We start from the raw sequence: 26,235 nt of genomic DNA on the forward strand, positions 1-26,235 counted from the left end.
CAGGGGTGGACATGAGGCTGCAGCATAGGTCATCCATCCATGAAGCAGGGCTGGAGACTCCTCTGGCATAGCTCAATCAAGGTCTGCGTGCCTCAGGAAGGGTTAAGATGAGGTCCTGAGCAATGGGTAGTGTAGCTGTAACCACACAAGAGGCTGGGCAGGGACGTTCAGGACTTGTAGTGCCTTTCAGGCCAAAGCACTGGCCTGATTCTGCCTAAGGACACCTTTTACAAGTCTGCGGGTTTGAGACCTAGTGACCAAAGGGTAAAACATTTTCACCCCTTTCATTAAAGACTTTGGAACCTGTTTTTATACATTAATCTAGATGAATGAATATATACTAGAAGGCTGGCTTTCCTGATGTAACCTTAAAGCTGTTCAGTTTTGGGCTGTATGTATCCAAACACTTCCCAACATTTCCCACTGCAAATTTCAGGTTAACAATCAGTTCAGGGTCATTGGCTATTCCTTGACCAGCCCAATTACCCAAAGGAACTGGTGGACAAACACTAGGATTTATTCAGCACAAAATGCTACTGAAAAATAGGTTACTTTCTTCCCCTTGCCCAGAGCTACAGTAGGTACTCAAAACATTCAATTTGTGACCTGCTTGAACTCTCCATTTTCCACATACTGGAATGAGGTCGAATTCTGTCTCAAACATGATTTACTGCTATGATAACAAGAGCTTGTCTACATTTCTCCTATGACTTTCTTCTCACACGAGCATGACTAAGCAATAGTCCTTGGCTCGTTTAGCTCTGTTCATACCTGTTAAACTTGTATTATTCTCTTGGAGGAATGGTATGGCTGGAGCACACATTCCCAACATGTTAGTAAAGGTATCAGACATTGTGGTATGACCTCACTTCCACCCAGATCAGCAGATGAAAATCAGATGTCTCCCATTCCACTGAAGAAAACCAGGTAACAAAGCAAATACAATGTGGAAATGTCCAGTGAAACTCACTCTTTTTACTCTTCTTTCTAACCATTAAGTGTGGTCTGGAAAACAGAGTTCTTATGCAACTCCCTGATCTTTAAGTCCAACACCTGAACCACCCTGAACGTGAGGGCCAACACAATATTTTACTACTTTTTTTTTTTTTTTTAATTTGAGTTTGATTTCAACATCACCTTTGCACTCCATGTAAATAGGTCCATCAGCCTTTAGCTGTGTGCAGGTGCTGCATGCAGCACTCCAGTGTGTAACATCTCATCTCCCAGGGATATACAAAGGGAGGCAGCCCTGCCTCCCCTGAGGCTCAGTAAGGAGCCATCCTGTTAAGCAGAAGTTACTCTACTTTTGAACTTCAGTTGTTTGGCAACTTTTTCCTGACAGTTGCATCCTCAGAGACCTTGGAAGTCTCCAGATCGCACATTTTCAGACTAAACAGTTTATCCATTCTTTAATCTCCTTTATTGCATTTATGGTTAGTAACTATTTTCACAGTCTGTATTAAGATAAATCCTACCTACTCTGATGTCATAGAATCACAGAATATTTTGAGTTGGAAGGGACCCGTAAGCATCAAGTCCAACCCTCAAGTGAATAGAGATTGAACCCAGAGCCTTTGCATTATTAGCTCAATCCTCTAAAGAGCTGAGCTTACCTGAGGGTCTTTTGTAAAGCCTGCTCACCTGCCTTATTGACAGTCTTGTTTGTCAAGAAAAATATGATACATTCCTTGTGCTGTTGGGTGACAGATAAATGGTAGAAATAAACTAAAATTGCTGTGTTTGGTGAGGTAAGGATTGCTTGAAGAACTTGTGCCATAGGAACTGTTGTTGCCTTCTACTCTCCTGTACCCTCTCATTCTCTGCAGCACCACAGGAGAAAGACAGGCTACAGGACAGCACTGCAGGCTTCCCTGCAGCAGCTAAACTAGCAGAAAAAGGATGAGACATCTCTCCTGACCTGGAAGCAGCAAGCCAGATAGGGAACTTGTTCACAAAACGAGAAGAAATCCATTACTCAGTCTCACTTTTCTCATTTTGGTGCACCCAAAATCAGTTGTCTTTCTACAATATCATGCAGAGTCTTTACACCTGGAACACCAGGATCATCTGTGTATGCGGCAAGTGACGCTGTGCTCCTGGGATTTTCTCTGCTTTATTACTTTATTTCATTCTCTAGGAAAATATTCATCTCCTCTCTGTGTGGATGAGCAGTGATGAAAATGGGTGTTAGCTTCCATTACAGTGGCTAGGAACTCATTTCATGTGCTTGCTGGTGCAGTCAGACCAAAATATAAGTACATAGAAGCAAAGTAAGAAAATGAAAACCAGAGCCATCTATAGCTATTTTAGCATCTGTTCTGCTTTGCATGCAAGTATCCTGTCAAATTCAAAGTCAGTTTAATCACTTCCCCCATTATTTCAGAGGAATTCCTAATTTGTGATATTAATACTTCCTGGGGTAGAAGAGAGACAAGACACTTCAGTTTATCATCACAGTGGTTCAGTGCATCTACCTAGTCTTGCTCTGAGCAGTGGATTTTTATTGTGGTGCTCGGGGACAACAATTTTGATAAATCTGGATGTTGCAAGAATTCCTCCAAAAGAGAGATTTTAGATTGAAGAAAACATTTTGTTCAACTTGAAAAGGGAATGTTTTAATTTTAAGAATTCCCACATCATTTATGTTAGATATTTACATCTCTTGGAGCTCTTTTCCCTCAATTATCTCTGTGCTATAGCTTTAGGAATGTGGATTACTGATGACTAAGAGTACAGAAGCCACCGTAGGGAGAAAATTTCCTTCTACAACAGGATAACCCACCTAGCTGATCAAGGGAAACCACTAGATGCAATCTTTTGGATCTCAGCAAACCTTTTGATAACACCTCTCTCAGTATTCTTCTGGACCAAATACCCAGCACCCAGCTCGATAAGCACCACATCATGCGATGGGTGAGCAAGAGGCTCACGGGCCAGGTACAAAGGGTTCTAGTGAATGGGGTGACATCAGCTGTCATCCTGTCTCACAGGGGATGTGATGGAAAGTGGGGCTTCATGGGGCTCCATTCTTGGCTCAGTTCTCTTCAACATTTTCAACAACTCAGAAACAGGACTTGAAGGAACACTAAGTTTGCCAATGACACTAAATTGGGAGGAGCTATCAACTACCTCAGGGGCAGAGAGGCCCTGCAGAGAGACCTTGACAAATCAGAGGGCTAGCAACCACCAACAATATGAAATTAAAGAGGGAAAAATGATGGATTCTGCAACCAGGATGTGGCAAGCCTTGTTGTGTGTACAGACTGGGGGATGAGATGCTGGACAGCAGCACTTTGGAAAGGGTTCTGGGAGTCTGGTCAGTGGCAAGTTGAATCTGAGTCAGCAGTGCCCTGGCAGCCAGGAGGGCCAACCCTGTCCTGGGGGGCATCAGGCACAGCATGGCCAGCCAGGCAAGGGAGGGGATTGTCCTGCTCTGCTCTGAGTTGGGGTAACCTCACCTCCAGGGCTGGGGGCAGTTTTGGGTGCCACAATATAAAAAAAACCACATTAAGCTATTAGACAGCATCCAAAGGAGGACAACGAGGATGGTGAAGGGAATTGAGGGGAAGCCATGTGAGGAGTGACTGAGGTCACTCGGTCTGTTCAGCACAGGGAAGAGGAGACTGAGGGGAGGAGAGCTCATTTCAGTCTGCAACTTCCTCATGAGGGGAAGCAGAGGGGCAGGAACTGATCTCTGTGATGACCAATGACAGGACTCATTGGAAAACATGACGCTGAGTCAGGGGAGGTTTAGGTTGGATATCAGGAAAAAACTTTTAACCCAGAGGGTATTTGGCACTGGAACAGGCTCGCTGGGGAAGTGTTCACAGCATCAAGCCTGTCTGAGTCCAGGATATGTTTGGCAGATGCTGTGATTCTTGGTTTGACAACTTTTGACCCTTGCATGAGGTCAAGAGTTGGACTCAGTGATCCTGAGGGTCCCTTCCAACTCAGCATATTCTGCAATTCTGTGATTCTATGCACTATAAACTAAAAAACAATCAAACAGAATTAGATGTTCTTTCCTTGCACCCCAGAGGAAAAAGGGACATTCCTTGTTCTGCACAGGAGTAAGAGAAACCAGACTTAATTTCCAGAGGTTTCTGCTGAGCACTCAGTTGCCAGCTCACAGTCAGCTGGCCCTTTGGGAAGGTATGTCAAACCTGGACATGAACACAGCCTTACTGAGCAAAGAGCCACAGTGAAAACCAGAAATATCCAAATACACATTCAAAAAAACTGCTGCCTCTGGGCACCCTAGTAACTCTTCTTTTGAGTTTTTGTGACTAACCCTCTTGCTAAGCTGTATATTATATGCTGCTCTTCAACCATGCTCAGTAGTAATTCTCCAACAATTCTCGTCCTGCAGGAGGAGTTTCTTGGCACTGCTTCTCCTGACCTCTGGGATTTAAGAGTGGAAGAGGAAAATCCTCTGCAAAGGTGCCATACGAGCTGTGACAGAGCTGTTAGTGCTCAGCTGTGCCAAGTAGTGGAGGGGAGGGGGAATTACAACTTTGACTCTTCTGTACTTCTATAAACTGATCTAGATTCACTCAATCTGTAAATTTTAACCCTACAGGGAAAAGTAATTCATTCCCTGTTTCAAACATGAATAGCAGAGGGCCGAATTTTAAGGCTTTTCAGTTGTAGCACAAACATTTCTGCAAACTAGGTCTGGCTGACCAAGCCAAACCCAAATGTCTACACCAGCAGGGACTTGTGCCTATCCCAAATGCTTCTTTAGTCACTGCTTGTCCTGAGAGTATCCACTGAGCTTTCAGCCCCAGGCATGACAGTAAACTCTTACTTCTTTAAATACACAGTGAATACAGTTACAGTAGACAATTTGATGTAATTTTAATTAGTTTCTTGTAATTCTCACACACTGACTATCATGGACTTCCAGCTTTAAAAAATGACAAGTTGAATATTAATTATTACATCCTCAGTAAGAAGGCATTATAAAATAGGTAGATGCTACAATATACTGGAGTAGAATTAAATAAAAAAAATTCTACATTTTGATCTTTATATAATTAATAATTGATTTTGGCCTTAATTTTTGGGGAATATAATTACAGTCCTACTGGGAATACTTGCTAAGAAATGGTTCCCTATACATATATTATAAGAAAATATTATATAATGTGTCTTTTCTTTTTCACATATGTGAAAATACAAAGTTTGGAGGAAGTAGGGATCTATCAGTGCTGCAGTACAGGAACATTTGTGATGGCACCTCCAGGAGCCAGGAACAGAATGTGCACCATGCTGGAAAGAGCACACCAGTGTCATCAGTGTTAATGTCCATTTTTTGCAATTCATAAAACAGGCATGGTACATAGCTAGTTTAGACAAAAAGGTAGAGACTTCCAAATCATATTTTTGTAACTTCACACATAATGTGATGTTAAGTCCACTGGCTATGCCAAGTGTAAAAGTTAAAAAGCCATCATATGTTATATTTATTATTAAAGAAAGGCAATTAGGAGCTGGTTGCAGCAGTATACTGAGAGGTAGCAATCTGGCTGCTTCAGAAAATAAAGGAAGTTGCCTTCAGGGAAGGTAATGTTGCAGTATCCTGTTGTCTCTAAACTAATTCACAAAGAAATACAGATTCTAATCAAAAAGGAAAGGATGGGGAACCTGGAGCCACTATAAACCTTCTGGACAAAGGTTTGCCTTATTGTTAAAACTATATAATTTATAAATATACCAGAAGTGTGTGAAGAAAAAGACATGTTATAAGAGGCAAAGAAAGACCTCCTGTAAACCAAGTTTGTTTTCACTTCAAAGTATCATCAGTTAATATTCCCAACTAGGAATAATTTTAGAAAGAAAAAAAATATAATGCAAACACTAATGCCTCTTACATCATTAAAGTTCAGTTACTTGTTAAAGCTTTCATCAAAGGGAAAGAGTTTGTCATTTTTTCAGCGCCTTTTTGTTCTCAAAACTTTCTATCATCTATCCTTCTCTGTTCACTCAGTTTTAATAACTCCCAAGGAGAACTGAAATACCTCTCTGTAATCCACAGTATAAAGACATTTGCTAAAAAGGAATTAAACATGTATAAAAGATTCTCTAATTCTTCTTAAGGCTTATAAACTTAGAATTTACTTGATTAAGATAGTCCATGCAAACTCTGTGCAACAGAAGTTTTCTATAAATTTCTCATTTAAAGACAAGTTCTAGGTACTTCTTCTCAGAGGATCCAACTCTGGGTGGAATCATCATGCAGCCATGCAGTGGAAGTCAGTGGTGAAATGCAACTGCACTTGGAACTGAAAAACAGGAAAAATGAACCAGGGGTTTGGTTTAGGATATCCAAGCTGCTCTCAAACAAATGTGTACCCTGACTTTAATTTCTGTAGTGAAAAATGACTGACAGTGTTGCCATCTTTAGAAAGTCAGCCTCCAAAGCCTCTGTCAAAGGGCTTTTTTTTTGTTATAAAAAATCTCATTAGCCTAAAATCTCCCAAGTTTCTGCCTTAAAATGACTTCAGACTGTACAGTCTTGTCCTACCTACATGTGGCAGCCCATATCAAATATTTTGCAAGGCTTTTGCACTTAGGGATGATTGGTAACAGTCCCTACTTCCAGCTAGGATCATGTACTTTGGTAATATATTTTCTTTTAACAGAAGCTGCTACTTGCTAACACACAAGTGCATCCTTGGGAAGAGAAGCACTCCCTGCTCTTTGGCATGGGACATCTCCTCACCATTCAACACATACAGTTGGCAATGCTTGCTCCTGTCAGCACAGGCAGCTCTTGCCATCCAGTGTGGAAACTCTTCATGGCCTGAGAATGATCAATTTTTTTTTTTTTTTCCCCACTAAGTTTTAGTGCAAAGTGCAAACTTTACAGTTTGCTATAACCCTTGGAAAAGCAGACTGAACTGTTTACAAAATCAATTAAGCGCTGTGTTTGCACAGAGAAAAGAAGGAGCAGTGTTTGAAAAGGGCTTCTCTCTCTTGGCAACAGCAGCACGTGTCAGACACTGGCCAGAAAGGGAGATTTTAATTCTCTGTCCTAGCAAAGAGAAATGGAGGTGAGCCTAGGCTACAAAAGATAGATGTGAAGGCAGAGCAATGTGGCTGGCAGAGAAAAGCAGCAGGATGGCAGAGTCTGGAGGAGGAAGGCTGTCTGTGGATGTTGGGCTCTTTTCCAGTTGGTTTTTGGGTTTTTTCCTACCGATTAGGTCCCTACAGAGCAGACAGGTACATTTGGGCTCCATTCCATGGTCTTCTGCTTTGAAAGAAAATTCTCACTAGTCTTCCTGGTCTGCAGCAGTGGGTGGTTGTGTGATGCAAACCAGGGCGCAGGCTGTTTGGAGCCACACAGCTTATTTGGCACTGGCTTCTCCTCCTGCCAAGTTTCTGCAGTCCCACTATACCATGGGAACTGCCTGCATGTAATCTTTGATTCTGCAGTAGAAACAAAGCACTCTTTATTCACGTGGAGAAGGAAAGTGAGCTCATATGAGCCACTAGCTGGGAATGATCATATGGTCTAATGCCTGTACAGCTCCCATCTCACACATCTGCTCCTCTCCACCCTGGGTATAGGGAACACAGGGGCCAGGCTTCCAAGTGAGAAACACACCACAGCTGTGTTAACATGTATACCAGGATTCACATTTGAAGGCAGAGGGAATGGGCACTAAGTCTTGGTTTGGCCAAAGGAGAAATATGAGAGTTGATCTGTAGATGGATGTGGTTCTCCAGTGGATTTATCCTAACTCATACATTCAAGGTCAGAGGTAACAGATGATGCTGAATTTGGATTCTGAGCTCCCAACACCTGCAATTTTTGTACCTACTCAGTTTTAATTTTAATTCCTCTCCATTTTATGTCATTTCCTGAAAATCACACCTTTGGTAATGCTGGAGAGGCAATATTATTTTAGCTGTTCTTTTCAGCCTATCAAAAAAGTTACTTTAAATTTAAATGTAGTGGCCTAAATTAAGGCTGAGCTTCAGCCACCAACCAACTGAAAGCTTTTCTCACTGATATACTAAAGAAGTAGTTAATTCTACCATGTGCATCCAAGGGCACAGCTAAAATGTCATCCATATATGGCAGCGTTCCCAAGATGCAACTTTTTATTGTTTTTTATAGTGTTGCCATGTAAATGCAGACACATCCTTACCAAAACGGGAAGAATTGTGGAGACAGTGTTGTCAGAACAAAGGAGACTAAGCAGACAAAACTTAAACAAATGCAGTCTTATTTCTAAAAATAATTTCTAAAGTGTGGTAGTATTGCCACTTTCAAATAAGAAAGAGAAAGCTCTATAGTGCAGTAAAAAGTATTTAGATCTTGTGGTATTATAGTCACATTCAATAGCAATAGAATAGTACCTACCATTTCAATTTTTTGGTCCAGATATCCAGATGTGCTCTAAAAATAGTAATTAAACAACAGCCACCACTCCTGAGAGACACATGGAACACAGACCATTACAGGAAGAATTTAAATTTAAATAATTTCATCTGGGTGACCAGCCACAGAGACTCTCAGTTAGCTTCACACCTGGCACAAATATCTCAAATACCACATCTTACACACCAGTTATATACCCTCTGCATTTCTTAATGTGCTGTAACTAAGCTTTCAGAACAGCTTCCTTCTCTTTTCTGTGCCTGAAAACCCCACTATATCGTAGAGAACATAACATTTTTTCAAGGTTATAACCCTGGATTTGTGATTTGGGGTTAGAATATGACTTCAGTTTGATGTTTTCCTACGGATCAGAGGAGTTGAAAACTCAGCTGTAGAGTGATTGGCATGGCTGTGCTTCCAATTAATGGGAAAGAGAAGTATACTGAATGTATATAATGCCCCAGACTGTAGCCTTTCCTCTGAATCTAAACCCTGTTGCCGAGGTTCTGTCTGCAATTGCCCACTTAATTTTTCTACCTGACATCCTTATCCATGTTCTCCTTGTCCAAACTGAACTGACCACCCACTGCAGTCATAAAAAGCAGCATGACAAGGGGACACGTCAGCAACATTAGATCCTGTTTCTGTTCTCTTTTTCTGTTGTGTCTCTGAGTACCCTGGCAGAATCCACTGCTTTTTCATACATTTTGTGGATCATTGGGCATTGTTGGAGGTCCCAGCTAAGCATCTCCTCTGGCTACTTTGCATTTTTGATTCTTTAATCCTTCACCCCATTCTTTTAAGACTTATCTTCTGTAGGTTCACTTGGGTTTTTCTTCAGCTTGCTGCCTCAACCTCTCCCTTTCAGTGTTTCTCTACACTCCCTTGTATTTGGGGGACACTTTTTACAGTGATTATGGGAAAAGCAATAACCCACAGAAGATGTAGGAGAAATACAAGAGAGGGGCCATTATGAAATAACACATCTTCTAAATTCTCTCCCAGACACTACCATTTTGTGGCTGACTCACAGAGAAGGAAGACATGTCTTTTTACTTAATAGAATTTGATGGATTTTTTTTTCATTCACTTTTTTAAAGAGATGCCTTATCAGAATTAGTCAAACTGTGGCCAAACACAAAGAGAAGTTTTTGAATACATGTAGTGTAAACCCTGTGTATATATCATCCAGTTCTCTTTGGCAGTAACTCCATAGATGCTTTCAGATTTTTCAGGAGGATTTTAAACCTGTTTTAGAAAATCACTGCTATTAAAGAATTATTTTTCTTCTTGTTTCTGACATTTTCACTGAAATTTGCAAGATGAATATGCACAGCTTTGTTTCAGCCAGGAACTTAAGAAGCCAGTGGGTAACAATGAGGTGATACATTTAGATTGCCTGGAATTTTTTTTAACATTTGGCAGTTTGTCTCTAACCTTATTAATTCCCAGAACAACCATGACAGATATTCATTGTTCCAGCATTCCAGAGGAGCACAGTAAAGACCTTACCAATATTAAAGCTTCCACTGCCCACTGTAATCCCTACTGAAAGGTGAAAGTTAGTTATGCATTAGCTACACACCACAGTTTATGTAGTTATGCCCCATTGATCAACTGCCCCTGCAGCACTGAAGTCACCTGAAATTAATTTCTTGCAGCAATATCCTGATTAATGCAAATTTCAAAATTGATGGCTCTCTTTTCAGATTGTAATCACGCTTACAGGTTTGCAGTGAGTCTGAGATAACACGAAGTGTCATTTTATGTTGTATTATTTCCAGTTGTCAGTGACAACAATTAATGCTTTAATTGAAATATTTAAGTAATAAGGAGAATTTCCAAATCACTGTGCTAATGGAAAGTGTAGACACACAATAATTCTGTTTTCAAAAGCAGGTGCCCAGGAAAGACCTTATAGTCTTTGGTCAGCATTTTTGCTAATGTTCACAAAGCCCAGTTCACAGGGTACTGAAGCATCTGAAATACCATCGGATCAGAAGTGGTAGGGCCTTGTGACCTCTGAAAATACATCCTCAATACTTTGTTTTCTAATATTAAACTTGTAATATGAGATAAAACATATCTGCTTTATCACTCAGTTACTAGTTTCTGGTGTCTTTCATCCCCTCTTGGGGCATCACAGGATACCCATGTGGCTCAAGCATAAATGATTTTTTTTTTCTCACAGTGAAAAAGTGAGATAAAATAGGAGTTATCATCTCCAGCTGAAGAAAATACTGATCTGGAGGAATATACATATCTACATTACATATGTGTCTGTAATCATTGCTTTAGACAAAGACAGGCTCCCTTGAACCTGAGCTTGGGCTCCGAGGGTCTTTTAGTCCCTTTCTATCAGCTTTTTCTTAATTCTTCCTTTCTGCTTAACTACTGCTCTGAATTAATGCAGCACAATGCAGAAGACTTTCCATGCTACATCCTGATACAATCTGTAGAGTATTTCAACAAGAAACCTATAAATATCTTCATGTTTGGGCTAGCATGCAGATTCTTCCTAAAAGGTTAAAATTATCTGGATAAACTTCCTTGATGCTTTCACAAAAATAAATTCCAGGGGAGGTTCAGGAAACTTGATCAGTGAGTTGGCTGTTGCTGCAGAGCTACTTTATATAACCAACATGTGGATAAATTACACACTTCAGAGGATCAATGCTTTTGTAAAGGAAGTCACGTCTCAGAAATCTCTTGTAACTTTTGAAGGTGCAGTCTGATGTAGTCTTCCTGGATTTCCAGAAAGCTCTTAAGGAAAGGAGGCGGCCTTTGCATACTAGGGAAGAGAACCCCATAGATAACTAAATAGTTAATATACAAGGATAGGAGAAAAAGGTTGGTTTTAGTTATGGAGAGCTACATGAGTAGAATATTATGGTGAAATGTGTGGTAAGGCTGATGTGATGAGATGGGCTGTTCAGCACAGTCATAAAGAAATTGGAAGGGCACAAACACCAAGGTGAGAAAATCCCCCAATTATATCAGTTTCTAGAAGATAGGAAGAATGAATTGCATGTAGCAATTGGATTGAGTGACCAAAATTTCAAAAGAAGGTTGAAATTCAATTTTAGCTCAGTATTAGGTGTTGTTCTTCAAAATACACACTCTCAATTTAAATATTAGCTGATGGATTCTGAACAAACTACTATAACTCACAAGTAAGAATTTACTCATTAATGTGTGGATACATCAGTAGCTTTCAGAAAGCAAGGATAGTGTTGAAAGTTAAAAGCAAAGATGCAGAAGACATTACATCAGTGTGTCCCTGAATACTTCCATGGCACACCCCCACTATGGATGTGGTGTGCAGCTCTGCATCTTCAACTCAATAAGGATGAAACAAAATTAGAAGAGGTCTGGTGAAAGCTATCAAGGTGTGGAAGATCTTCCCCACTAAGACTCTTCGGTTTGGGAAAGGGATAACTGGAGAGAGACTGAGTCCTGAAAATCCAACACCCTGGAGATGGTGATGTTGTATTGGTTTGACTGTCTTCCCAAGAGAAGAATTGGTCAGCATGCCAGATTAGAAAGTAGGGAGGCTTCAAATAAAAGGAAAAGGAAGTGTCTTCTCATCCAATGTAAAGCTATATGGCTGCAAGAAGTCACTTGCCAAGGAGAGGTGTGGTCACTGCAGGTGTACACACATTCAAAAAGCATCCAAGCATTCCTGGAAGAGTATCCATCGAAGGTCATCGCTTACAAAGCCTGCAACATCTGCCTCTGGAAGCTGATAAACTGCAAATTGTTAAAGGATGGAAAAGTATTCTGGAAATGTATCACAACACGAGTACACTGCTGCACTCTCTCCCAGATATTAGCTGTTAGTCTTGCCGTACCACTGGTATAACCATGCAGAACTGTTACAGAAGCCAGGCCCCTTACAAGTGTTTGTCTAAGGATATCACAGAAGTTTATCCCTCTGATTCCTTTGTTTCAGTTTTGTATCACAATGTAAAGCAGTACAAAAATCAAAAAAAAGGCTATTGCTTTATGCTTTTAGCATAAAATAAATAATCTGAAAGTCGTTAACCTTCACTTTCCTCAGTATATATGAAATACCAAAATCTTTGTTGCTTTGCAGCTGCAGTCACTCATTAGCCACAGGTTGACTTTCTCCAGCATGCAATTCAGCACTGTTTGTGTGTGCAGCACACAAACTATGCACAGCAGGTCATGTTCGGCTCTTTCCTAATATGTTTGGATGAGATGCTTCTAATTAGTTATCCTTGCAAACAGAGTAAGAAAATGTGGTAAATATGGTCATGTGGGCTGACTGCCTCACAGCCCAATTAAGTCATTGTTCTGTGGGGTCTGGCTGGAAGTTGCTGCCCTGTATGAAATAGAAATAGTTTATACTTTTTTAAGGGCAGTCCATCGTGGCTTTTGCAAAGAAATGTAATGATAGATAGATACTTGTGCAGACTGCTGTGCTGTGTATTCTGTGTATACAGTTAACCTTTAATGACTGCATAAAATATTTGGTACCACTAATTAATGTCAGAGCTGCAGCTGGGCGTATTTAAGAGTGCTCTATAGATCATAATAAGAGCTGAAGGTCTGAGATTTTGAGTATCAACAACCTCACCTAAAGGGTTCAGCCAATAATCTATCAATCTGAAACATCAACAATGGGCTTATTTAAATAAGATGTCAGCCCATTTGAAGCTTTTCAGTCCATAATTTAGACAAATGCAGGTGAACAGAGAACAAATGCCTGAACTTCATCTAATGCAAGCCTCCATGTCACATGTCAGGTGCCTGTGATCTGCTCTAGTGCTAGTCCTGCAGAGGCTGAGCTGTAGCTCTAGTTGAACTTGCACCTGCTTGGAACTGTGCTAAGCTCTGCTGGTGTCACAGAGAGACACCCTTTGGAACCTTGGGAGATTGTGCTGGGGCACTTGTGCCAGATGGTGGCTATGTATAGCATGGAGAAAGTTGACATGGAATCTGTCTTGAGCTACTAAAACCCTAAATATGCCTCACTTTAAAATAAATATCTGATATGAATAACATCTAAATTGAGGGTCTTATCCAAACACAGTATCAAATGATGGTCTAATCCTATGGCTATTCTCAATTACTGAAAAGTCAGGATACATCCTTTTCTGGGGTGCTATATCGGAAAGTCTAGGATTCCTTTTGTAACCCTTGAGACTAGATAGCTCCAGGCAAAGGAGCTTTAAAATAGCAACTCCAAAATTGAAAAAAGCATAGCTAGCTAGCTTTACTTGACTCTATATAAGCAGTGATGACCTAGCTTGTGGCTTGGCATAATTTTAGAGAACATGGCAGACAATAGAGGAAACTCTGCCAACACTAATATCATATTTCTAAGAACTGTCTAAGCATTATTAGTTCAAATTAATTGTACGGGGTAAATGAAATTTTACCTAATAAGTACCATTTCTGCAAAAGAAGCAGTGAATTAAAAATGGTAGAAGACATGTGGAATTTTAAAAAGTTCTTGCTGCTAAATTTTCCCCCTCCCTTCAGCTGGACTTGATAGAATCTCCCCAGAGTAAAACAAAATAGATGTGACTTGGTGGCAAAGGTACGACTCTCATTCATGTTTGCAGAAATTTCACTTCAGACTAAATGGGTGCAGGAGTTTCTAAGTCCTTCAGTCAAGGTATATTAGATGCCACTCAAAATGCCTGTGTGAATAAATATCTTTGTTAACCAAGACCTGCTGTTGGGTCACTTGTACATGTCTCTCCTTAACTGGATTCACTTGGGCTGCACTGCATTTTGAAAGGCTTAGCTTGATTTCCCTTTGAATTCTAAGCCCTTTGTGGAAAAGTATCTTGGTGTGGCATGTTTGACTTCAGAGGCTTAGTCACACTCTGTGATGCAGTGGCTAAAGGTTTTAAGATTGTATCTTAACAATCAGACAAAATTGAAGCCTTTATCCTCATGAACCTGAAGAAAAATTTTGTGCTACTAACTGGGAGAATGACAAGATTAACAGAATTGAAGGAAAAAAACAAACCAAAATGAAAACATAGTGCAAATGCCATTTGAAAGTAGGGATTTAAGTGCATGCTTGTTCTCAAAAGTGTGAAACCAGACAGTTCATGCAGTGTGAGCTCTGTTCCTCTAGTTTATGAATTCTCTTGCACAAGCAGCTATTTAAAATACACAAGGCAGAGGAATACTCAGATGAAAATTTGAAACTCTGAGGAACTTAACTGATCTTTGAATATTCTTCCTTTGTGGAGATTTAGTGTAATGCATGGACTTTTTATTATAAATCTGAGAAGACAAATTTTGCTTCCTTGTCTGTAGCTAATGGCTTCCTGCCAGCACTCATGGTATTTCTGACATATTTAAAATACCAATTATTTGAAGTAATGGTGACCCTCTGCCCTTCTAAAACTTTTAGCTTAGCACATAGGGAGTGGAGTTGAAAAGCAGATGGTGAAACTAGGAAACTGAATGCTGCTACTTGCCTGAGTATATTGTCCTCTAACTCTAGAATTATGAATTTTGTGTGGGTAATTTATTTTGTGCTTCTCTTTTTTTTTTTTTTTTTCTTTTCCTTCTATGGAATTCATCTGCAGTCTGTGTTTTTTGCTTAAAGGAGAAACCTAGAGAGCTGTAAATCAACATAGCCTTGTTTTCTTAAAACATAAACAATATACAGCATGCTCCAGTTCCTGCTAGAAGACTCTTAAACTAACAAGACATTTGAGTCAATCATTGTAATAGCTTAAGGGAAGTAAATGGCCTGCACAGTCCTTCCGCTTTCCTGCAGAGTCATTTGTCTTTTAAAAATGAGATTTTGGCACCCACAACACTTCTAGACAAGTAAACTTATTTTCTAAGAAAACACTTATTCAGTATAAATTATCCTTTAATTTGATGGCCTTCAAAATTATATACCCACTTGCAGTAAAGTTTACATTATTTTTTTCTTTACTGAAAGAAACTGCTCATGTAAATCAACATGTGAATAAGGACGTAGATAAGTATTCCTTCACACCTGAAACGGCTTTAGCCTTTAGACCACTCCACATTTACCTGGCTGAGCACCCTTGTGCTTCTATCTCTGCATCTGGAAACAAATTGGTGTAAGAGAATGTGAGGAGAACAGGAATAGGATGAGCTTAATCCCACCAACTCTGATCATGCACTTAGTTCACTGTGGTTCTCACTGGCAGATCACTTAACAGAAGAACCTGTGGGCAACTGAAAGCTGAAATTCTGATCTGAAACCACTTTCTGCACAGACTGTACTGTAGGCCACCTATCCCAGTCAGAACTGTGAGCTACTTTTCCTTCCTGGTGAACAAGGCAGTTCAGACTTCTGTATTAGGGGCAAAACCAACTTCACCATGTAGAAAAAAGCAGGGAGAACAAAGGTATATAAGCAATTTAAAGAGGAGTATTTCAGCTTTTGGGGGATGCTGCATCCATCCAGATGACATGAACTGTCATCCTGCCTCTTACAGTATTTGTACAAGGAATTCTGTTCATCAGCCATACCTTTTTATTATGCACTGGGTCTATGAATACCTACTCTATTAACCTTAACATAAACTGGATAGAGTGTCATGCCTTCCAGTAATGTCCACAAAGTCAGTCCTTCCTTCCTTCCTTCCTTCCTTCCTTCCTTCCTTCCTTCCTTCCTTCCTTCCTTCCTTCCTTCCTTCCTTCCTTCCTTCCTTCCTTCCTTCCTTCCTTCCTTCCTTCCTTCCTTCCTTCCTTCCTTCCTTCCTGCCTTCCTTCCTGCCTTCCTTCCTGCCTTCCTTCCTGCCTTTCTGCCTTCCTTCCTGCCTTCCTTCCTGCCTTCCTTCCGCCACTTCCTTCCGCCACTTCCTTCCGCCACTTCCTTCCTTCCTTCCGCCACTTCCTTCCTTCCTTCCGCCACTTCCTTCCTTCCGCCACTTCCTTCCTTCCGCCACTTCCTTCCTTCCTTCCTTCCTTCCTTCCTTCCTTCCTTCCTTCCTTCCTTCCTTCCTTCCTTCCTTCCTTCCTTCCTTCCTTCCTTCCTTCCTTCCTTCCTTCCTTCCTTCCTTCCTTCCTTCCTTCCTTCCTTCCTTCCTTCCTTCCTTCCTGCCTGCCTTCCTGCCTGCCTTCCTGCCTGCCTTCCTGCCTTCCTGCCTGCCTTCCTGCCTGCCTGCCTATTTTCCTTTAAAAAATCTAAGCTTAGCTCTAGCTTTCTTGCCGGTAAGATGCCTTAAGGCTTTATGCCCAGGAGGAAACATTTTTCTTTTAATATCCATTTACATGAGTGATAAGTAAATTCTTTAAATTAAGCTAAGCAATAAAGACAGAAGCTCTGCAGTATTCATTCCCTTCTTGTTCCCTCTTGGGGTACCTTAAACCATATATATTGACAAGTAGAGTGACTGGTTTTGATTATTTCAGGTGAAACTGATTTTCTGTTGAGCTGTTCCTAGCTCAGCCTCATTCCAGTGCTATAAAACTGAAGAAAACATAACAAAACCAGGGTCAGGAGCAAGATCAGAAAATGATCAGTATGTATTCTGACACTAAGCAAAATATATCCAATTACTCTTGCAACTTTGTTTGTAAGTCCTGTTACACTGGAGTTCATTTATATTTCACAGGACAGTGATTAAGTTCTGTAGCCTTAAATTCACTGAATAGACTGACTCTACTCTTCTCATTCCTAGCCATGGTTTTCAGACTTCAAATCATGCATGTAGGTGACACTTTCCAAGTCAAAATTCCTTTTAAAGAAGTATTTAAACAGGTCTGGCAAGAACTCCAAAGCAATAGAAAAACTTGTTAGGGTTTTGTTCTAACAGCTGAATTATTTTGTAGTATCTTTGTGTTCACTGTTAATACACCATGGCTTTACTGATAATGAGGAGAACCTATAGGACAAAGGAAGTTTATTTAAGGGTAAGCCTCTTTTAATAGACAGACGCAAATATAAATAATATTTTCACTTGCTGGTGCATTCAGAGAATTTGTTTTTTTTCACTTTTCTTGTTTTTTTTTAAAAAAAGTTTTATGATTAAATACAGGATAACTCAAAAAGAACTAAGAGAAAATAAATTGCTATCACAGCTACAGAGATTTTTTTCACCCTATTAATTGTCCTGTTATGTGCTTGGGTTATGGAAAAGTAGGTAAGATTAATACCACTTAATCATTAGATCACATACCGCTACTATGAGTCAATAATGTTTTGGACTTTATGAAACTGGTAAAACTTACTGCATGCTGTATATGGCTTTCTGCTAAGTGTGTTTTGTTACTTCTAATGCAAATATACCTCTTGCTGAAATAATCTTTTGCAGACCTCATTTTGAAGAGTAGATCATTGATCCAACACTATTCTTAAATTCTTACGTGCTTAGTCTTCCTGGTAAGCCACCTAAAATTTTACTTAGTCTCCAGTTTGGGACTCTAGTTTTTGGAAAAGATTTTGTCCTGCTACCTTTTGATCATAGCTTTTCCTTACATTGTTGTTTCCAGATATTCATCCACATTGAGTTCCAGCTACCTTTGATATGACACCCACTCATTCATCCAGCAACTTTGGTTTCCTTTTACTCTCTCACAACCCTTTATTATTACAGTCTTTCATTATCCATTTCCACTTTACATGCCTTGGAATTAACTTTCTTTACAACCCTGTCCACTGTTTCTCTAACACAAGCTGATCTATTGTCATGACTGAAATATGACTCATACCTGCCAACCTTACTTCCACTACTACACATTAAGTCTGATTCAGTGCCAGCTGGCAGTGGATGGGAAAACCCAATTACTTAACTCAGCTTCTGAATTAGTCTGGAAAATGATAATTTGTTCACATATAAATTTTTTTTCTATTCAAATAAGAATAATGGTGGCCCTCATGTTTTATGATAGTTAGTGTTTCATATCCTAGAAGTCCCATTTTGATTCTTAGACTAAAATGGTTATCTGCTGAATTTAGGGAAAAAAGAGAGAGCTGTATCACTGAATTTGACTGAAACTGCTTTAGGCCTTCTTATCTTGAGGGAGAGATGATTTAGAAATAATAATAGACTGGCTTAAATTATTATTCTTGAAAAAATATCAATATGTATACCCTAAGTTCCAAGTAGCTGGACCTTACTCTTACACATGGAATTAGCAGGGCTTGTTAGCAGATTACAAAATAATTTTCTGTAATGATTTTCAGACATAAAATGGAAAAATGCTCCAAATCCTGCATGTAGGACTGTAGGAAGGACTAAAGGAAAAGGCAGGTGCTGCGCACACACCACTCTGCAGACAATGTGTTCTTGGGGTTTCTTTCTCTGCCTCCTGACACAATATTGGCCACAGTATTGGTACTCTCAGGCTGCAGAACAGATTTGTATCATCAGACTTAGGAGAACAGATTACATTTACTCTTTAATACAACACAGGATCATAGGATAATTCAGGCTGGGAGGATCTCAGGAGATCTCTATTTCCATCTTCCGTTACAAGCAGGGTCATCTGTGAGATCAAACCAAATTTTATAAGGCTTTATTCAGTGTGGTCCTGAAATTCTCCAAGGATGGAGAGAGACACTATATCTTCCCTGAGCAATCTGTTTCAGTGCTTACCTGTCTTTAGAGTTATAAAAAAAAAATATTTTGGTCATTTTTCCAGTCTTTTTTTCCACTTTCCATCCTGAACATCTCTTGTTTCACATTATGCTCATTGCACATGTCATTTCACACTCTACTTTGAAGAGACTGGATCCATTTGCTTGATTCCCTCCATGCAGGTACAGGCAGACTACTGTTAGATCCCCTCAAAGCCATCTCTTCTCCAGGCTGAACAACCCCTGGACCCTCAGTTTCCCCCACAACACAAGGCCCTGGGCAGCTTGGTGTTCTCCACTGAACTTGCTCCAGTTTATTAATGTTGCTCTTGTACTGGGAAGCCAAAAGTGGGTGCAGTATTTGAGATGTGCTTTAAGACATGCTGAGAAGAGAAAGATAAACCCTCCTCTTGGTGTCCTGACACAGCTGAGGGTGCAGCTGGCTATCCACCCAGCTTGTGCCAGCCAAAGCTCCAGGTCCCTTCTTGCAGAGCTGCTCCCAGTCAGGCAGGCATTATCACCCTGTGTTCTTTCACCAGGTTGTCTTTCCAGTCTAGGGGCAGTACTTGGTATTAATCCTTGATGAATTCAGCTGGTTCCTCCTGTCCCATTCCTCCAATCTGTCTAAATTCCCATGAACTACACCCCTAAGTTATTACACCCTGAATATATCAAAAATTGCCCCCAAATTCGGTGTTATTTCCCAGACGGATGAAAGTGCAGTCAGGCCATTGATAAAGCTGTGAAGCAGAACAGGTTGCAGGAAAAGATCTGGAGTACTCCATCTGTACTTCCAGATACAGATAAAATATGACCCACTAACCCTTACCCTTGTGAGCCTCGTGAATAAGTTTGTAGATGGATAGTTGCCCATTCATCCAAACCATAACATTCTAACCTGGATACAAAGATGTTATGCAAGACTGTGCTGAAAGCCTTGGTGAAGTCACAATAAATGACATGCAGTGTTCTGCCTTTGTCCAGAAATAGAGATCCTGATCAGAGCAGGCAATCAGGTGGGTTATGCCTAATTCACACTTTGAAAATCCATGCTTAATTACTGCCCAGAAACCAGCAAAGTGGGACAGATTAGTCTGTAGTTCTCTGTGCTGACCTTTTGGCATTTCTTGTTTTTAAGATACATATGGGTTGAACTGCTTTAGCCATCAAGCCATCTCCTCTTGATCTCCAGGGGTACAGCTCCAGATAGTCCTTGAGAGGGAGGCTTTGCCAGGTAGTATCCCTGTCTTCCCTTCAGACACTTTGTTTGAATGAACAAAGTTCAGTTGGAACAGAAAGTAGTTTGTTGCTTTGGGTTTCCCTTTTTAGCACAATGGTAAACTTCCATCAAGCAGAGAGGAAACCTAAATTATGTTGCTGTCAGCACAGACAGCACAGATGAAATGAAGCCCTTTACTTGTGTGTCCATATGCACTTATGGGTAAAATGTCAGTGCGTAGTAGGAGATATGAGGCTGGGTTAGGAAGATGCTGTTGTACACAAGGTGATAAAATTTCCCATTCTAAACTTCCCCTTCTGAAAAGACTTGAGAAACCTTCTTTAGTGACCTCTAGAAATTATTTTAAAAAATAAAAATGCTCTAAATTTTCCCTCTATTTATATATGGTCAGACCATTTTGCAGAGGTTTTTCACACTTGAATCATTCAAAAATGGCTCAACAGATTTTGCTCAGATGTCCAATGTAAACACTTTTGGGCTGAGTTGAGTGTGGAAAATAGAAGCCAAAAGGAATTTGAATTATGAGCAATGGGAAAAGGGTTATGGAATCAGGAAAGCAGCTGGATTTCTAACTACATCACAAAGAGCCTCACAGTTAAAACTGCTTTCCTATTCTAATTCCACATGAATGGACCACATATTTGTATGTACAAGAAGGAATTTCAAAGTTGCAAGTGAAAGTGGTCTGCAAACATCAAAACATCAGGCAATGTTTGCTTGTGTGTAACCAATCACTTAGGAGTAAAGAAGGAGAAAAAGAAACGTGGTTTTGGTGTGGTTGACTTAACAAGTGGATGCAGAAAGTTTATTCATGAGCTGGAGCAAGTGGCATCCTCTAGATAACTGTATTTACCAAGGTTGGCTGAGAAAGCGGGTATGAGGATGTGGCACAGCATGGGTTAGCTCAGTGACTATGCATGGAGTAGTGACATAGATGATGTCATACTGAAGTGAAAATTTACCCTACAAAATGCCAGATTGATTTTTGAGAAGGAATAACTGAGTGGGAGGGAAAGCTGAGCTGTCTCTGAGTATGTCAGGGTAGGCTGAAGCATGCCACTTCAAAATATTCTGGATTCCCCGTGTGAAGAAAGATGGCATGAACTCGGGTAACCGTGCCCAGTGACAGCAAAGCAAGCACTAATGTCTCTGTAAAAGTCACTGCTCCTTGTTCCTGTGGTGGTTTGTCTCTGCCCCTAGCAGGGAAAACATGGTCACATTCAAATGATCTCTGATGACTAAAACCAGCTGCCTTCACCTTCTGTCTCAGCAAATCTCAGACTTGCCATTGCTTTAAAAAGCTCCTTGTCAGCTGTTTGGATGAATTTGAAGGACAGCTTGGAAAGCTGAATTTGAGCATTTCCTGGAACAGCTGTGACAGGAAGCCTCAGACAGCACCTTAGCTAAGTGTGATATGCTCAGTTTAGTGTTTGGGTCCCAGAGACGGGCCAGACTTGATTTTCCCATTTAGCAAACTGGGAGTCTTACCAGTTCCACAGGAGCCTTTGGGAAGTTCATCTTTTCCACTAATACAGACAAAGACCCTCAACACTTTTTATGTAGTGACACAAATGTGAATGATATTATAAATAAAAGCAGAAGAACCTACTGACTTAATCCAGTGAGAGCACTGTAAGAAGATGCCACATGCTAGCATCCAGCTCAACCCAGAGGGCTCCTTTTAGCAATGGGAAGGCAGGAACTTCAGCTTACCCAAGTAGTGACTCTGAGGAAAACAGTGAAAGCAGCACAAAAGCCCAGGTCGGGAAAAAAGGCATGTAGTAAAAGCTGATATTTCTGTCCAAGCTCAGTGGGTGTCAAGCTAGTGCAATGGTTCAGTCTTGAAGTGTGCTCATTCAAAAATATAAACGACTAACTTAAAATGTGATCCAGGTGAAATTCAAGCTTCCTGTAGACTAGAAATTTAAATAAATTTCTAAAACAATGCAGTGAAATTTAATTAGTGACATTTTATACAAGCTTTTCTATATAAATGCACAATAATTAAATGCACATGCAGATAAACACAACAAAATTCAAAGAACATTCTCTCTTCTAATAAAATTCAAGCTTTCAAACTCAAACAAAACTGTAACATCTATTTCTGTTTTGAAAAGAATATTTTCTATTAAAAAAAAAAAAGAAAAAAAAAGCAACAGAGAAGAAGAAAATCAAACTACTATTCAACTTTTTCCAGAGAATATATATTTTCAAATGTGAAAACAGGAATCAGTGTTTTTGAATGCCACAACTTGTTTCTACTTTTGTGCACTTTGGGTATTATTAAGAAAACAACATGCTATGTATAGAGAAAAAAAAAAAAAGTATAATTTTTCATGTTGAAACCAAGGTATTCCAGAAAATTTTTTTATTCCCTTCTCACAGTATCATTTCCAAAATGAGTTACTCCTGAATCTTCTGAGGCTGCATTACTGATAAAGAAATCAGAGAAAATGGTTGGACCTCTTGGATCCGTTCTGGTCCAAGCCAGCTGAATACTCAAGTCCGTGTCAATTTGGAATAACCATGGCTCAGAAGCAGTTTGAATGCAACATGCTCAGAACAGCTGTGTGGTCCTCTGTTCCCTCATTACATAAGACTTGAGAAAATCCTCATTTTATTAATGATAGCATTAGTGAAAACAATTAATGCTGCATTATGTACATATTTTTTATTGTCTAGACTGTCAGATCCCATTGTCAGATTACCAAACTTTAGCAGAACATTAATTTTTATTTCTCTTATATGTTGAAAAGTACTGAAGAGCAATTTGAGTGAAGGCCTACTATGTTTTCTGTCATTGGGCTTGTGAAAGGTTTGAAGTTATTATGTCAGTCTCCCTGCAATGAGCATGGCTTATTACCTTTTGGATTAAGATTTCATGAATGCCAAGCTCCTTACAGAATATTTTTTCCATTGGAAGGAATTCAGGGCTCTAAAATGTCACCACCCATCTACAAATAGTTCATGCAGGACCTGCATTAACTTGTTGCATTTCATCTTTATTTCACAATTTCATATGAAGTTATAGTGTCTAAAGTTAAATTTATCACTGCTATCAACGGCAGTCCTGGAACATGTTTTATGTATAAAACCCACCACTTTTCCAAGAGAAAATATTTCCAAAGAAACATAGAATATCCAGAGTTAAGAGTGACTCACAAGGTCTGAAGCTTTGACTGATGTAAATAAGCAGAGGAGTAATAACTGAGGTTATGTCACCTACATCAGCTGAAGATGTCTTACCACACAGCCCTGAGAAATTTGCTGAACATGCACACATTTTAAGACCTCTCTAATGGATCGTGCAGTCTACTACTGATGTGCTTTTTTTATTCTTTCTTTTTTGGGTTTACTTGAAAGCTTTAGTGTATCTGGCCCACAAAAAAAACCCCAAACAAACAACCACCAAAAAAAAAAACCCCAAAAGACTGAAGCAGTTATCTGTTAGCTGCATTTAAATGATCATAAACCAGACCAGAACACTTTTCAAGAAAACTGCTTTAAAATCATGAGGTTTTCCAAAGCGAAAACAATGGCATGTTCTGGAATAAGACTCTTTCCAGAAACTAAACAGTAAGTTACAAAATAGGCTGGCTCTCAAACTTTTTGGAATGACAACAGTTCAAGATTTTTGTGGTGAAAACATAACCTTTGAAACTGTTATTTCACAAACAAATGGCAAGCTCTGTCCTTCTTCACACAAACACAAGATTTGATTGCCTCTGTAAAAACTGTCCCCAAAGCATTTCCTTTGGCTGGTGTGGAATGCTGACTATTCATTAAATCAGGGACAGTAAGAAATTTTTTTGGCCCTTATGAACTTTTGAAGCTTTGGGGACTAGCAGCTGCTTATCTTGTGAACAGAATTTCCTGTTAGTATCCTTCTAGCCTATTTGCTCACTAGAAGCCCAACAAATGTCAACAAAAATAACACCCTATGTTCCAATTTTTAAATACAATTGAGAAACCTCAGATATTTTACACTTCTCAAATAGACCCATGTACTATTAATGAAACTACTATTATGACCTTGCTCAGATCTTGTTTAGTTCTGGTGGTTGTTAGCTGGGTTGAAATTATAAAGATGTTTAGGAGCTGACTATAAACACCATGTTCCTGTAGCATAAAATGCATATCCAATAGCAATGCCAGCAATCATTTTAGGAAAGACTAAATAATTTTAATTGTTAAAAAATAGCCCTTTTCATGCTCTGAGAGTCTGATTCTTATTAAATCTGCCATTTCTGTAGAACTGAAGGATAAATTGAACATTCTACTCCTTCAAAAGTTCATTCAAATTGTAAATAGTTGAACGAGTCTTTCCCTTCTGAACAAAACCATCCCTAAGGGGATCCTGCTTGATTTTTGGATTGGTAAATGTGCAGTAACATGAAGCTTTCTAATAATGTCATTTCTAGCAATAGAAATGTTGCATGGAATGGATCTACTGTCTCCAAGGGTATTTGTCACCAGCATTAAATCAACTGGGTAGCTCCCCAATTTCTAAAGGAGCAGGACCCACTAGTGCAGCAAACAGTGCTGCTCGGCTTATTCCCAGGGAGGCACTCTGAAAGCTATGCCTGATTTTTCAAAGCAGGGACCAGACACATGACAAATCATTTGTTTTACTTAAGACACTACTGGAGAGGATTTGCACACTGCAGAAAGCCAAGAGTCTAGGAAGACCACCCACCATCCTGTACTCAAAAAACTACATTGCCTTGAACTCCTTTGACAGCAGTGGGTGATATTTGTAGTGCACAAGTTTGTAGTGCTCTGTGATCTCTTCTAAAAGGCAGGATCCAATTGGGAAACTATGGGAATTATGCACTCCAGAGCTTCACAGAGTTCGAAGGAAGTGATCCTCCTACTGGCCTTGCTAGATTTAAAGTATCAAAAACATCTTTACGCAAGGAAACAAGGAACTCTGAGCAATTGAAGTTGCTGTAACAAGTGGAAGTTTGTTTTCCAGATCCCTGTGGCTGATGTCCAGTGTCTACCACATACACACACATGTTGTATGCTGCATGTGCACACAGCAACTGCAAAGCACGTGTGCAGTAAAACCAGGCCATCCAACATCTGCACAGCACATCTGGTCTCGTTTATGTGACATGCTGACTTGCTATGTACACGTGCCTTAAGAGAAACGTTTTTAATGTGCCTTTAATAACTTTTTGCCTCCTGACTCAATTGTCTGTCTAAAGATGTGCCCAAACATTATCCTAAACCCAAGGCATTCAGGATGCTCATATCAATACTTTCTGATGTTCTTCAGGTGCAAGTTGACAATAAAACCTTTCCTTAAAGTGGAGCAAAACTGAAGTCCCTTCAGAAATGAACACATGCTAGCTTTTCATGAAAGATTTCTGTTGTCACTGTTGGATAAAACTGCTCGATAGGTTCAAAGCTGTGAAGAGAATGGTGGAAAGTTTAGATTTTGCATTTCTGTTTACAAGCATTTTATTTTCCATATCTTCCTTCACATAGAACATCAACAGTGGCACTGTCAACACTGTCCTGTAACCTGGAATCCAGAAAGCTCTTTGTCTTATCAGCAAATAGCAAATGCAGAAAACATTAATTCTCCACAACTGGTATTCGCCCTAAGATGCAGACAACAAATCCAAAGTAATCTAAAGTGCTTTTCCATTGACATTAGTGAGTCTTAATATTTCAGGGGGTATCTGCTTATTCACACATATATTTTTACCTTTTACATTAGGATTCTGCATTCCTGATAAGTACATTGGAAAGGAAATTTGTTTGGCATCAGAAATTCAACAGGCATACACAAGCCATGTACCGTCTTACTTATAGCTTATTGCATGGACTGTAAGTATAATTTTCCTGATTTGTAGCTGAAACACATTTTAAAATAGCTGCATTATAAATAATCAGGCATATAATGAAATCCATGTGAGTACTTGAAGGTGGGTCTGGATTCTCACTCAGAAGTTCTGCAGACCAAACCTGTAGTGTTTCCCATGTGAAGCGGGACAGACAGCCTTTCCTAAAGATGCTTTCCTTTTATTGAGTGCATGGCAGTGG

The sequence above is a fragment of the Pseudopodoces humilis genome, chromosome 1 (genome assembly GCF_049639895.1).
Source record: "Pseudopodoces humilis isolate 2021_Gansu_Grassland_sample_001 chromosome 1, ASM4963989v1, whole genome shotgun sequence".
In the NCBI taxonomy this organism is placed as follows: domain Eukaryota; kingdom Metazoa; phylum Chordata; class Aves; order Passeriformes; family Paridae; genus Pseudopodoces; species Pseudopodoces humilis.